This window comes from Schistocerca serialis, chromosome 6, assembly GCF_023864345.2.
Source record: "Schistocerca serialis cubense isolate TAMUIC-IGC-003099 chromosome 6, iqSchSeri2.2, whole genome shotgun sequence".
NCBI lineage: Eukaryota > Metazoa > Arthropoda > Insecta > Orthoptera > Acrididae > Schistocerca > Schistocerca serialis.
The window spans coordinates 498,476,966-498,491,087 of record NC_064643.1 but is presented as its reverse complement, the minus strand read 5'-3'; positions in this window follow the sequence as shown (position 1 = coordinate 498,491,087).

Genomic DNA, 14,122 nt, shown 5'->3' with positions numbered 1-14,122 from the left:
CGCGTCATTACAACCGTGGCATTCCCCTTGTCAGCTGGTAAAACTACTACTTCGTCATCATTCTTAAGGGAACGAATGGCTGCTCTCTCTGCGGAAGAGATGTTATCCCGCGGTGGTCGAGCCCGACGTAATGTGTGTGACACTTCTTGCCTTATTTCCTCTGCTTGATCCTCGGGTAGGCTGTGTACTGCTTGTCCTACAGAGCAAATGAACTCTGTGATAGGAAGTCTCTTGGGAGTGGGCGAAAAATTTAAACCTTTCTCCAATATCGACACTGTGGGCCCATCCAACGCCTTGTTAGAGAGATTAATCACAGTACGCCGACGTTTATCCACTTCTGATGCTGTAGAACGAGAAAGAAGCCGTTCAAATTTCGAGGATTGTCTGGTAACGGCGCTCCTATGTGTCCAATCTGATAGCGCTCACGTGGATTCATCAACCCACTGCCAAACATCCCTTGAAAACTGCAATGACAAGTTCAAATGTAAATAAAATAAATCTTTGGAAACAATATCCAGCTGTCAACGGGTAAAACGAATGCGTTCTCTTAAAAGTGCTTGGCTTGCACGTTCCTTAATCCTGTTAGCTCTCTTACTGTTAATAAAATGAATAAATCTGACGAAATTAGGAATAATACCTTCGTCATGGCATCTCAGCAAGAAGGCGAGTGTACTCAACAGCTTTCCTTTCTTCCTCCGAAGTTTATCTAACTTCTGTACAAGCTTCACCATCTCCTCCCCGTAGAGGTACTTGATGTGACTACGTAGGCTTTCCCGGCGTAATAAGTCTTGAAAGTCTTTTCGGGTTTGCTGCCGGATCCTAAAATCGACTTGACTCGATATTTCGGCGATCCAACTGTTCGCCATCTTCAGGAAATGCTGCTTCTGCTGATGAGTCCCGCTGAGAACTGACGCAAGATTGCAATTCGACGTCCTATATAGGCCACCGTTCAGTACCCGGCGCATGCGCCGCCCATCACGGTTTCTGACTTCCAAAACAGGGAGGTGGCGCCGCCCTTAGTGAAACACTGCTGGCAACGATATATCGCAATCAAGGTCGCACCGAAGAACGTTCAGTTTTGATGCGAGATAATACAGGATTCCACGTTTTGCTAAGAGGAAACCCATTGTCCCTGTTGATTAAATTATCAGCCAACCTAATTTCGATCGCCTCTTTATACACACTACTCCAAAAACCGGAAATATTGGCAATTACAACAGTTTCCTCAAATTTCATTTTGTGTCTCTCATTCATGGACGTGATGCTATTAACAGGTTTTTGGACCACTTCAACTGTCTTCATCCCCGTATCAAATTTATTATGGAGGTAGAAAATGATGGGATGCTTCCATTTTTAGACGTAATGGTTTATAAAAAACCAGATGGAACTTTGGGACACAGCGTTCACCGAAAGCCGACACACACAGATTTGTATCTGCACCCTAAGAGTTGTCATCCACCACACCAACGTAGTGGCGTCCTTAGGACTTTGGTACGGAGAGCATATGCCATTTCCGACGCAGACAGCTTAACCCAAGAACTTTAGCATTTGATGACTGTTTTTAAAGAAAATGGATACACAGAGAAACAGATTCGTCGGGCTATGGAATTTGGACCATCTCCGGAGGTGTCCGAAGAGGAACATAGATCTGTGGCCTTTCTTCCTTATGCTGGAGGCTTATCGTTTAAGATTGGACGAATTTTAAGGAGTTTTAACATTAAGAGTGTGTTCCGTCCACCCTCTAAGATTAGGGCTCTGCTCGGCTCTGTGAAGGGTGATTTGGGACTTAGGAAACCCGGGGTGTACAAAATCCCTTGTCAATGTGGGAAAGCTTACGTTGGCCGTTCTATTCGCACAGTGAATGACAGGTGTGTGGAACATCGCCGTCACACGAGGCTACAACAGCCGGAAAAATCGGCCGTAGCAGAACACTGCCTGAATGAGAGACACAAAATGAAATTTGAGGAAACTGTTGTAATTGCCAATATTTCCGGTTTTTGGAATAGTGTGTATAAAGAGGCGATCGAAATTAGGTTGGCTGATAATTTAATCAACAGGGACAATGGGTTTCCTCTTAGCAAAACGTGGAATCCTGTATTATCTCGCATCAAAACTGAACGTTCTTCGGTGCGACCTTGATTGCGATATATCGTTGCCAGCAGTGTTTCACTAAGGGCGGCGCCACCTCCCTGTTTTGGAAGTCAGAAACCGTGATAGGCGGCGCATGCGCCGGGTACTGAACGGTGGCCTATATAGGACGTCGAACTGCAATCTTGCGTCAGTTCTCAGCGGGACTCATCAGCAGAAGCAGCATTTCCTGAAGATGGCGAACAGTTGGATCGCCGAAATATCGAGTCAAGTCGATTTTAGGATCCGGCAGCAAACCCGAAAAGACTTTCAAGACTTATTACGCGGGGAAAGCCTACGTAGTCACAGCTGAGACTTATTGAACTGATAGTTCGGTAATTTTCACATCTGTCAACACCTGCTTTCTTTGGGATTGGAATTATTATATTCTTCTTGAAGTCTGAGGGTATTTTGCCTGTCTCATACATCTTGCTCACCAGATGGTAGACTTTTGTCAGGACTGGGTCTCTCAAGGCCGTCAGTAGTTATAATGGAATGTTGTCTACTCCCGGGGCCTTGTTTCGAGTCAGGTCTCTCAGTGTTCTGTTGAACTGTTCACGCAGTATCGTATCTCCCATTTCATCTTCGTCTACATCCTCTTCCATTTCCTTAAAATTGTCCTCAAGTACATGGCCCTTGTATAGACCCTCTATATACTCCTTCCACCTTTCTGCTTGCCCTTCTTTGCTTAGAACTGGGTTTCCATCTGAGCTCTTGATATTCATACAAGTTGTTCTCTTTTCTCCAAAGATCTCTTTAATTTTCCTGTAGGCAGTATATATCCTACCCCTAGTGAGATAAGCCTCTACATCCTTACATTTGTCCTCTAGCCATCCCTGCTTAGCCATTTTGCACTTCCTGTCAATCTCATTTTTGAGACGATTGTATTTCTATTTGCGTGCTTCATTTACTACATTTTTATATGTTCTCCTTTCATCAATTAAATTCAATATTTCTTCTTTTACCCAAGGATTGCTAGTAGCCCTCGTCTTTTTATCTACTTGATCCTCTGCTGCCTTCACTACTTCATCCCTCAAAGCTACCCATTCTTCTTCTACTGTATTTCTTTCCCCCATTCTAGTCAATTGTTCCCTTATGCTCTCCCTGAAACTCTGTACGACCTCTGGTTCTTTCAGTTTATCCAGGTCCCATCTCCTTAAATTGCCACCTTCTTCCAGTTTCTTCAGTTTTAATCTACAGTTCATAACCAATAGATTGTGGTCAGAGTCCACATCTGCCCCTGGAAATGTCTTACAATTTAAAACCTGGTTCCTAAATCTCTGTCTTACCATTATATAATCTGTATGATACCTCCTGGTATCTCCAGGATTCTTCCATGTATGAATTTAACAGAGGACGAAAAGAAAACTGAGTTTAACCACTCAGTATTACGCACCTACCGATTGCTTACTTCGAGTATTTTCGGTAGGCTCATTATTGTGATGTTTTCATGTATGCAGATTCACCTTGAGTGTTTAAAGTGCTCTGTTTTGATCGCTTGGAGATAATCCAGGAGTAAGAAAACTGGCTTCTGAAGATGATTTAAAGGAAGTGAAACGAATCTCGTCCAAATAACACTTTTACAATCGTAAAAGGCGCAATAACGCCCGCGTTACTTGTAACAATCACTGAATTAATTCATTGTTGACTTTGGCTTATCAAGTCAAATGATGAAAGTCAAATTCTCGGTTAAAAGTATGCGTTTGCCGTTTATGACTTTGATGAGTCATGTCGCCGACATGATGACGGTTAATATTACTTCCAGGCAGAGTATGGCGGCGAGCCTTTAGAAACGTCGGCTGTTGATGTGCTTGACCATCAGAAATTTGCTTTTGGTTCAGTCCATTGCGTTACAGAGGCCAAAACAAAGTGACAGACCTACGAGGTGGTTCAAGATGCACAGCATTAATGCCTCAACCTACAACCCGCATACAGAACTGGTACCAGCGCACAGCCTGCGTCAGTTTTGGCCATGAGATACTTTGGAGAACTTGGACTTTAAACGAGGGCAAGAATTAGATATTCAGAATTACTTTCTTTCCTCGCCCAGATGCTGCTGTTTTCTTCCAGCTCGAACTTCCTGCCAGCAGGCAAAACACCACAACTTTAGAGTGCGCTATCGACCTCAGGTATGGTGGGGGGCTGCGTTAAAGTACGGCAGTTTAATCGCTGATCAAGACGGGGACTCACGTCATTTGCTTCGAAAAACGAAAACTGCAGCTGGAGATGCTGCGATACCAAACGTGTTCCGGGATACCGGAAAGGATGCTAAGAACTATCAACGCACAATTCCCCGCACGTAGTCAGCACTTCGGTGGCTGCTACGGAATCCAAGACGTTGCCATTAGACTAGCGAGGCGCAGAGAACTGCTCAGCCCACCTTTTACCGACTTCGGCCCAGCCACGGCCGGCCTTAGCGGACGCGCGGCTAATGGCGGCTTCCTTATTCGCTGTCGCAGGCGTCTGCCGCTTATCGTGAGTCCGCTCGCTGGTTGCTCCATTCCCGGGCACTCAGCCACTCAGCTGCGACGCCAATCGGCCATCCACCTCCACCTCGACACATTAGTCTCGCGCCGCCATCAGCCTCTCCAGGGCTTCTCATAGGTAGCGCCGTGCAGTGAACTTCAGTGTCAAGGGAGCTCAAAGGACCCCTGTAAGTGACCAATAACATCTGCCGACAAAATCCATTTATCGTCATTCTCATCAGAGAAGATATTGGCACAACAGCAAGCAGAAATGTTCTCTGCAGATAGTATATCTACATCTACACATCTACATATATACTCTGCTAGCCACCAAGCGGTGTGCGGCGGAGGGCACAATTCGCACCAAAGTCATATTCCCCCCCCCCCCCCCCCCCACCACGGAGGGAAAAATGAGTGTCTGAACGCCTCAGTACGAGCTCTAATTTTCCTTATATTTGAATGGTGATCACTGCGCGATTTGAAAGTTGGTGTTAATTATACAGGGTGTTACGAAAGGTACGGCCACACTTTCAGGAGACATACCTCACACACAAAGAAAGAAAATATGTTATGTGGACATGTGTCCGGAAACGCTTACTTTCCATGTCAGAGCTGATTTTATTACTTCTCTTCAAATCTCATTTATCATGGAATGGAAACACACAGCAACAGAACGTACCAGCGTGACTTCAAACACTTCTTTACAGGAAATGTTCAAAATCTCCTTCGTTAGCGAGGATACATGCATCCACCCCCCGTCGCATGGAATCCCCGATGCGCTGATGCAGCCCTGGAGAATGGCGTATTGTATCACAGCCGTCCACAATACGAGCACGAAGAGTCTCTACATTTGGTACCGGGGTTGCGTAGACAAGAGCTTTCAAATGCCCCCATAAATGAAAGTTAAGAGGATTGAGGTCAGGAGAGCGTGGAGGCCATGGAATTGGTCCGCCTCTACCAATCCATCGGTCACCGAATCTGTTGTTGAGAAGCGTACGAACACTTGGACTGAAATGTGCAGGAGCTCCATCGTGCATGAACCTCGTGTTGTGTCGTACTTGTAAAGGCACATGTTCTAGCAGCACAGGTAGAGTATCCCGTGTGAAATCATGATAACGTGCTCCAGTGAGCGTAGGTGGAAGAACATGGGGCCCAATCAAGACATCATCAACAATGCCTGCCCAAACGTTCACAAAAAATCTGTGTTGATGACGTGATTGCACAACTGCGTGCGGATTCTCGTCAGCCCAGACATGTTGATTGTGAAAATTTACAATTTGATCACGTTGGAATGAAACTGAAATGAGCTCTAACATGGAAATTAAGCTTTCCGGACACATGTCCACATAACATCTTTTATTTATTTGTGTGTGAGTAATGTTTCCTGAAAGTTTGGCCGTACCTTTTTGTAACACCCCGTATATGCTCTACATCGTCGGTGAAGATCGGATTTTGGAATTTAGTGAGCAGCCCCTTCCGTTTAGCGCGCCGTCTATCTGCAAGTGTGTCCCACTTCAAACTTTCTATGAGATTTGTAACGCTCTCGTGGGCTAAATGTACTAGTCACGAATCTTGCCGCTCTTCTTTGGACCTTCTCAATCTCTTGAATCAGAACTAACTGGTAAGGGTCCCATACACACGAACAATACTCTTAAGTCTGGACGAACTGACGTATTATAAGCTATTTCCTTTGTTAAAAGGCTGCATCGCTTTAGGATTCTACCAATAAGCCGCAATCTAGAGTTCGCCTTACCCGTTTCTTGTGTAATCTGATCATTCCATTTGAGATCATTTCGAATAGTCACACCCAGATACTTGACAGATGTTACCGCTTCCAAAGACTGGGCATTTATTTTGTACTCGTACATTAATGGGGATTCTCGCCTTGTTATACGCAGTAGGTTACACTTACTAATATTGAGAGATAACTGCCAGTCATTTCACCACGCATTTATTTTCTGCAAATCCTCATTGATTTGTTCACAACTTTCATGTGATACTACTTTCCCGTAGACTACAGCATCATCAGCAAACAGTCTAACGCCGCTGTCAATACCATCAACCAGATCGTTTATGTAAATTGTAAAAAGCAGCGGACCTGTTACGCTGCCCTGGGTCACACCTGAAGTTACGCTTGTTTCTGTTGCAGTCACCCCGTTCAATACGACATACTGCTCCCTAACTGTTAGAAAACGTTCTGTCCAACCGCATATGTCATCAACATCACTATCATCACTTTCAAGTATTAGTTGAGGCGCCTGATTAGCCTCACACTTATTCACGTCATCACTTCTTGGGTATCCCCAGACATCTGTTTCCATGTCGTGCACATTTCAAAAAACGGCGCTGAGCACTATGGGACTTAATATCTATGGTCATCAGTCCCCTAGAACTTAGAACTACTTAAACCTAACTAACCTAAGGACATCACACAACACCCAGCCATCACGAGGCAGAGAAAATCCCTGACCCCGCCGGGAATCGAACCCGGGAACCCGGGTGTGGGAAGTACTGCATATTTCATTGCCTGTGGTAATAATCGCCATTCTGACACTCCTGCCATTTACGTCTGTATTTATGTTATGTTTCTTTTACTCGTTTAACACCTTTCTGATGTTTTCATTTCTTTATATGATCTAATCACGTATCTCCTGTCACAGTTCCTACGAATCATTTCTGCCGCTTGAATCTTATTGATCCCTCGTTCCATAAGAGTCTAGGTCTCGCTGCTGCAGAGATGTACAGAAACTGTTACAGTTTTACAGTATTTAATTTTGCGTACCTTCATCTTTTAATTTTTTGAACTTCTGTTCTCAGTGCCAAACATACGTTTGAACTTTACAACTTTCTTATCTCCATCTTCATCTTCTAGACGGAATATCTGATTTCCAAAAGAGTCAAAATCTTTTTCTTGTGCTATTGTTGTTGTAGTGATCCTCATTGCGCAGGCTGGTTTGATGCAGCTCTTGACGCTAGTCTATGCTGTTCAAGCCTCTACATCTCTTTCACACAGATTTAACACACACACACACACACACACACACACACACACACACACACACACACAAGAACAATATTCAAATTAATTACAATTTGCAGAAAAATAAAAACACAATTCAATATCACGCACAGGCACACACGCACACGTGATGTTTTCATTTCTTTATATGATCTAATCACGTATCTCCTGTCACAGTTCCTACGAATCATTTCTGCCGCTTGAATCTTATTGATCCCTCGTTCCATAAGAGTCTAGGTCTCGCTGCTGCAGAGATGTACAGAAACTGTTACAGTTTTACAGTATTTAATTTTGCGTACCTTCATCTTTTAATTTTTTGAACTTCTGTTCTCAGTGCCAAACATACGTTTGAACTTTACAACTTTCTTATCTCCATCTTCATCTTCTAGACGGAATATCTGATTTCCAAAAGAGTCAAAATCTTTTTCTTGTGCTATTGTTGTTGTAGTGATCCTCATTGCGCAGGCTGGTTTGATGCAGCTCTTGACGCTAGTCTATGCTGTTCAAGCCTCTACATCTCTTTCACACAGATTTAACACACACACACACACACACACACAAGAACAATATTCAAATTAATTACAATTTACAGAAAAATAAAAACACAATTCAATATCACGCACAGGCACACACGCACACGTGATGTTTTCGTTTCTTTATATGATCTAATCACGTATCTCCTGTCACAGTTCCTACGAATCATTTCTGCCGCTTGAATCTTATTGATCCCTCGTTCCATAAGAGTCTAGGTCTCGCTGCTGCAGAGATGTACAGAAACTGTTACAGTTTTACAGTATTTAATTTTGCGTACCTTCATCTTTTAATTTTTTGAACTTCTGTTCTCAGTGCCAAACATACGTTTGAACTTTACAACTTTCTTATCTCCATCTTCATCTTCTAGACGGAATATCTGATTTCCAAAAGAGTCAAAATCTTTTTCTTGTGCTATTGTTGTTGTAGTGATCCTCATTGCGCAGGCTGGTTTGATGCAGCTCTTGACGCTAGTCTATGCTGTTCAAGCCTCTACATCTCTTTCATACAGATTTAACACACACACACACACACACACACACACAAGAACAATATTCAAATTAATTACAATTTACAGAAAAATAAAAACACAATTCAATATCACGCACAGGCACACACGCACACGTACACACACACACACACACACACACACACACACACATACACACACATACACACACACACACACACACACACACACACACATACAGTATCCCACCAACCACCTTGCCGCTATCCCAATCGCCAGATACTCCCACCCTCTTTACTCTCACCCTCTCTGCTCTGACCAACTCCCATGTTCCCTGAGTCGCCCCTAAAGCTTGCAAGCAAAAGCATGTGCTGTGAGATACTGTATAGGTTATGTACAGCGAAATGTCTAAATGTGACCTATAAGCTGACACAAAAGTGCACTATTTACGTCCAGTACATACGGAAGAACTCACTGATATATGACGAAGGTATAATTCCCGTAAGAGTTCGAGCCTGGTGTGCTTCTGCACTGAAGAGATCGTTGGCCGTCTCTCCTTAATTATATACATATGTGCTGCCGGAAGGAACAGACACCACACATCTGTATAACACTCTTTCTTTCCGCTCTTGCCAATGGTGACACAGGTTCCCGTCAGATCACCGAAATTAAGTGCTATCCGGCTCGGCTAGCACTTGGATGGGTCAACGGTTGGGTCTTCCGAGTGCTTTTAGCAAGTGGGGTGCACTCAGTCCAGCTGAGGAGTACTTGATTGAGAAGTAGTGGCGCCAGTCGCGAGAACTGACAACGGCCGGTAGAGCGGCGTGCTGACCACAGGCCCCTCCGTATCTGCACTCCGTGACGCCTATGGGCTGAGGATGACATGGCAACCGGTAAGTAGGTTGGGCCTTCAAGGCCTGTTCGGACAGTGTTTGTTTGTTTGTTCCTTCCACTCCCCCTCCACAGGTAACCTCCTCACTCCCTCTGGAATGTCTAGCGGTTCTAGGCGCGCAGTCGGGAACCGCGCGACTGCTACGGTCGCAGGTTCGAATCCTGCCTCGGGCATGGATGTGTGTGATGTCCTTAGGTTAGTTAGGTTTAAGTAGTTCTAAAGTCTAGGGGACTGATGACCACAGATGTTAAGTCCCATAGTGCTCAGAGCCATTTGAAGCCTCTGGAATGAGCCCTCCTCCGTCTACATGCCTCTTTACTTATGGACAAACCAGAGACATGTTAGGAAAGAGACACTAGTACGCAATATACGGAGTCGGGCGTTGTGTGTGTGTGTGTGTGGGGGGGGGGGGGGGGGAGGAGAGGGGGGGGGATGCGTACTGGAGGTAGCAGTTTCTCCATCCGAAGAAAGGATGCAACACGTCGATCGAGGCCTAAGGAAGAAGACAAGGACTGAATGTCTCGTCTCTTCGACCGCTAGATCATTACAGAAACAGCATTGGTTCTAATACGACAATGATTGGAAAGGAACTCAGTCATATCCTCCTCAAACACTGTTTTGAAAAGAAAAACGTCCCAAACGTCCCAGAAACACATGATACTAAAGTTTCCCTTCTCTTTCTCCCGTTCTCCATATCATGTTTCGAGCATGGTTAAACGTCACACACTCAGTTGTCGTTCGTTGCCTGAAAGGGCTGTGAGAGTCTCATCACAGTTCTCCGATTTAGTCAGGTGGAGTATTCTGTATTCTGAGGATGAGAGGGAGTGTAAAGAAATAATTCACACCCATTGTGGTCTGTTTAAGCAGACTCGTGAAGTTTTTCATCCACGATACCCGAACTCCATATCCCTGTGAAAAGTGTTTAGAAGTTGATAACTAAATGGCGGTCCAGCAGCGTTGTCTAATTCTGGGCGTAACTGTAAGCCATCTCTTCGAACTCTGGAAGCGGTTTCAAAAAGGTTACATTTCTCAGCCATCACCAACTAGCTGCTGCTATTAGTAAGGGAGGTGTTGACGTAAGTGGTGTCAGTTACCGCAAAAAAAGTGATTACTCCATTTATTTGATACTAAAAAACTGAAAGAGACCAGTTTACAGGCTGCTTCACTTTTTATGAAAATATTTCAGAGGTTTGTTCTGCTTAAACTTGATGTACTCTCAGTCTTGGAACACTTTCTACCAGCTTTCTTCATACCTTGTTATAGTGATGAAATCGATGTGAACAGCAGTTGCTAGCCTAGTGCTCTAGCGTAGGGTGCCAAAACAATCTACATGATTTGCGTGCAGTACACACACTGACTGAATATGTTATGGGCATGACGCTATTCTGCGCCATCTGCCAGTGAAACGTCATAAACAAAAGAAGTAAACACTATCACTTTGTTAATGTGATGAAATGTCTTGTTGAGTGTCAGGTCAACATAAATAATCTCTAGATAATGACAATCTCACCAAGGAGAGAACAGACACCATGTTGGAAATAACTCACGAATAACAGCTGATGTCCCTGCTCACGTCTGTGGTGAATCCTTCAAAAACGCACAGTGTCAGACATATAAATGGAAAACAACAATATGGTCAACTCAGTCAGTTACCAAACTAGAACACAGCAAATATATCACGTGAATAGTTATGTATTTGAAGAAAGCTGCTGTTTTATAGTAGTTTATTTTGCCAGATTCGATTCATTCGCCCATCATCTGTGGTACATGTATTACAAACGTATATGTCTTAAGACACGTACTAAATACGATGTTGTTTTATTAGTGTATGATTTTTCATATTGTTGTAACGTGACATGCCTTTCATGCACTCCCATTCGGAGTAAGATAAATATGATGTTTCCTACTAACCATATAAAAAATTGTCGAAAATTTCATTAGTGTTTCTTAACGCACAACACTTTTTGTTCTGTTAAGAAATATAGTACAAATTAGAAACGGCATTATATTTAGACTATGAGGTATAAAATATAACGAACTTTGCATGAAAGATGATTTTATTAAATATTTCTTATGCTAGTTGCATATGTATACATATACAAATCTTATAATCGTATTATTATACGGGAACGTCGTCTTTGGCATACGCTAAAATGCGGTATATACAAGGCAATTCACATTACAATCATAAGAAAAATCACATACTCGTAAAACCGTACACTATATGCTATAAATAACATATTATAAGAAATATGTGTCTTTTGTAATACATATTCTGCTAGTCCAGTAACAGAAAGTACTATCAAACAGCAGCTTATGTCAAACACATAATTATTAATACGACATATTTGCAATTTCCACACGTTTGAGAGTAATAAATGTACAGGACAAACCAGAACAGTTTCCGATGTCGACAAACAGTGTGAACTTCGATGAAGGGAGATTTCCCTCCGCGTCAGTTTTTCTAACGAGCGGGTAATTATCCGAAATCAACTCTTTTGAATCGTTTTGTTTACACTGCGCCGGTGGTTTTGCTAGAAGGTTCTGTGGAAATAGCGGCGTCAAACGAGTTTGTTATTACAGCAGCGGGCCAGCTGCTGCCAGATCTCTGAGTAAAAAGCCGGTCGTCGGCCTCTCGTTTACCTCCTCCAGTCCCGAGGCAGGAGATCAAAGGGGGGTCCCACGGCTGAGGCGCCTGCTTAGCCCAACAGGCCTGTGCCCGTCACCGCTGACACCAGCTTTTCTGTGCCTAGCGCTCTGCTCTTGAATTGTAAATGGAAATCGCCTCAATATACTTAGGTAAGTAGCTGACTCGTGCAATTCAACGAAATATGGAGTTCTGCACTTTGTTTTACATTGATCGTAACATAAAAATATTCAGTAATTGGTGTCCCGCAGCTTTTAGAATTTATTAAGTGACATCTTCTATACACATGCGCTGCATTACAAATTATTTATTTGCAAAAACCGGTTAACAAATCATCATCAATGGCATCTAATACAGAGGGACAAACAACTGTATGTACACTACTGGCCATTAAAATTGCTACACCACGAAGATCAGGTGCCACAGAAGCGAGATTTAACGGACGTGAAGAAGATGCTGTGACATGCAAATGATAAGCTTTTCAGAGCATTCACACAAGGTTGGCCCCGGTGGCGACGCCTACAACGTGCTGACATGAGGAAAGTTTCCAACCGATTTCTCATACACAAACAGCAGTTGACCGGCGTTGCCTGGTGAAACGTTGTTATGATGCCTCGTGTAAGGAGGAGAAATGCGTACCATCACCTTTCCGACATTAATAAAGATCGGATTGTAGCATATCGCGATTGCGGTTTATCGTATCGCGACATTGCTGCTCACGTTGGTCGAGATCCAATGACTGTTAGCAGAATATGGATTCGGTGGGTTCAGGAGGGTAAGACGGAACGCGATGCTGGATCCCAACGGCCTCGTATCACTAACAGTCGATATGACAGGCATCTTATCCGCATGGCTGTAACAGATCGTGCAACCACGTCTCGATCCCTGAGTCAACAGATGGGGACGTTTGCAAGACAACAACCATCTGCACGAACAGTTCGACGATGTTTGCAGCAACATGGGCTATCAGCTCGGAGACCATGGCTGCGGTTACTCTTGACGCTGCATCACAGACAGGAGCGCCTGCGATGGTGTACTCAACGACGAACCTGGGTGCACGAATGGCAAAACGTCATTTTTTCGGATGAATCCAGGTTCTGTTTACAGCGTCTTGATGGTCACATCCGTATTTGGCGACATCGCGGTGAACGCACATTGGAAGCGTGTATTCGTCATCGCCATACTGGCGTATCACCCGGCCTGATGGTATGGAGTCTCGGTCACCTCTTGTTCGCATTGACGGCACTCTGAACAGTGGACGTTACATTTCAGATGTGTTACGACCCGTGGCTGTACCCTTCATTCAATCCCTGCGAAACCCTACATTTCAGCAGGATAATGCACGACCGCCTGTACGGGCCTTTCTGGATAGAAAACGTTCGATTGCTGCTCTGGCCAGCACATTCTCTAGATCTCTCACCAATTGAAAACATCTGGTCAATGGTGGCCGAGCAACTGGCTCGTCACAATACGCCTGTCACTACTCTTGATGAACTGTCGTATCGTGTTGAAGCTGCATGGGCAGCTGTACCTGTACACGCCATCCAAGATCTGTTTGACTCAATGCCCAGGCGTATCAAGGCCGTCATTATGGCAGAGGTGGATGTTCTGGGTACTGATTTCTCAGGATCTATGCACCCAAATTGCGTGAAAATGTAATCACACGTCAGTTCTAGTGTAATATATTTGTCCAATGAATACCCGTTATCACCTGCATTTCTTCTTTTTGTAGCAATTTTAATGGCTAGTAGTGTACATCGATTTCTACAAAATTATACATGTACATAAAGTAGCAGTAATACAACTCTACCTATATTATGTACTTCTATATGTATCTCAGTTAATGTCAGGTATGTTACTGCTGTCAGATCATACGCACTGATAGTTCTTGATAACGTTTGACGTAATTGTCGTATTGAGTAAAAATGTAACTAAAAAGTCAAAGAGCCTGCATTACTGTATTTTGTTATTT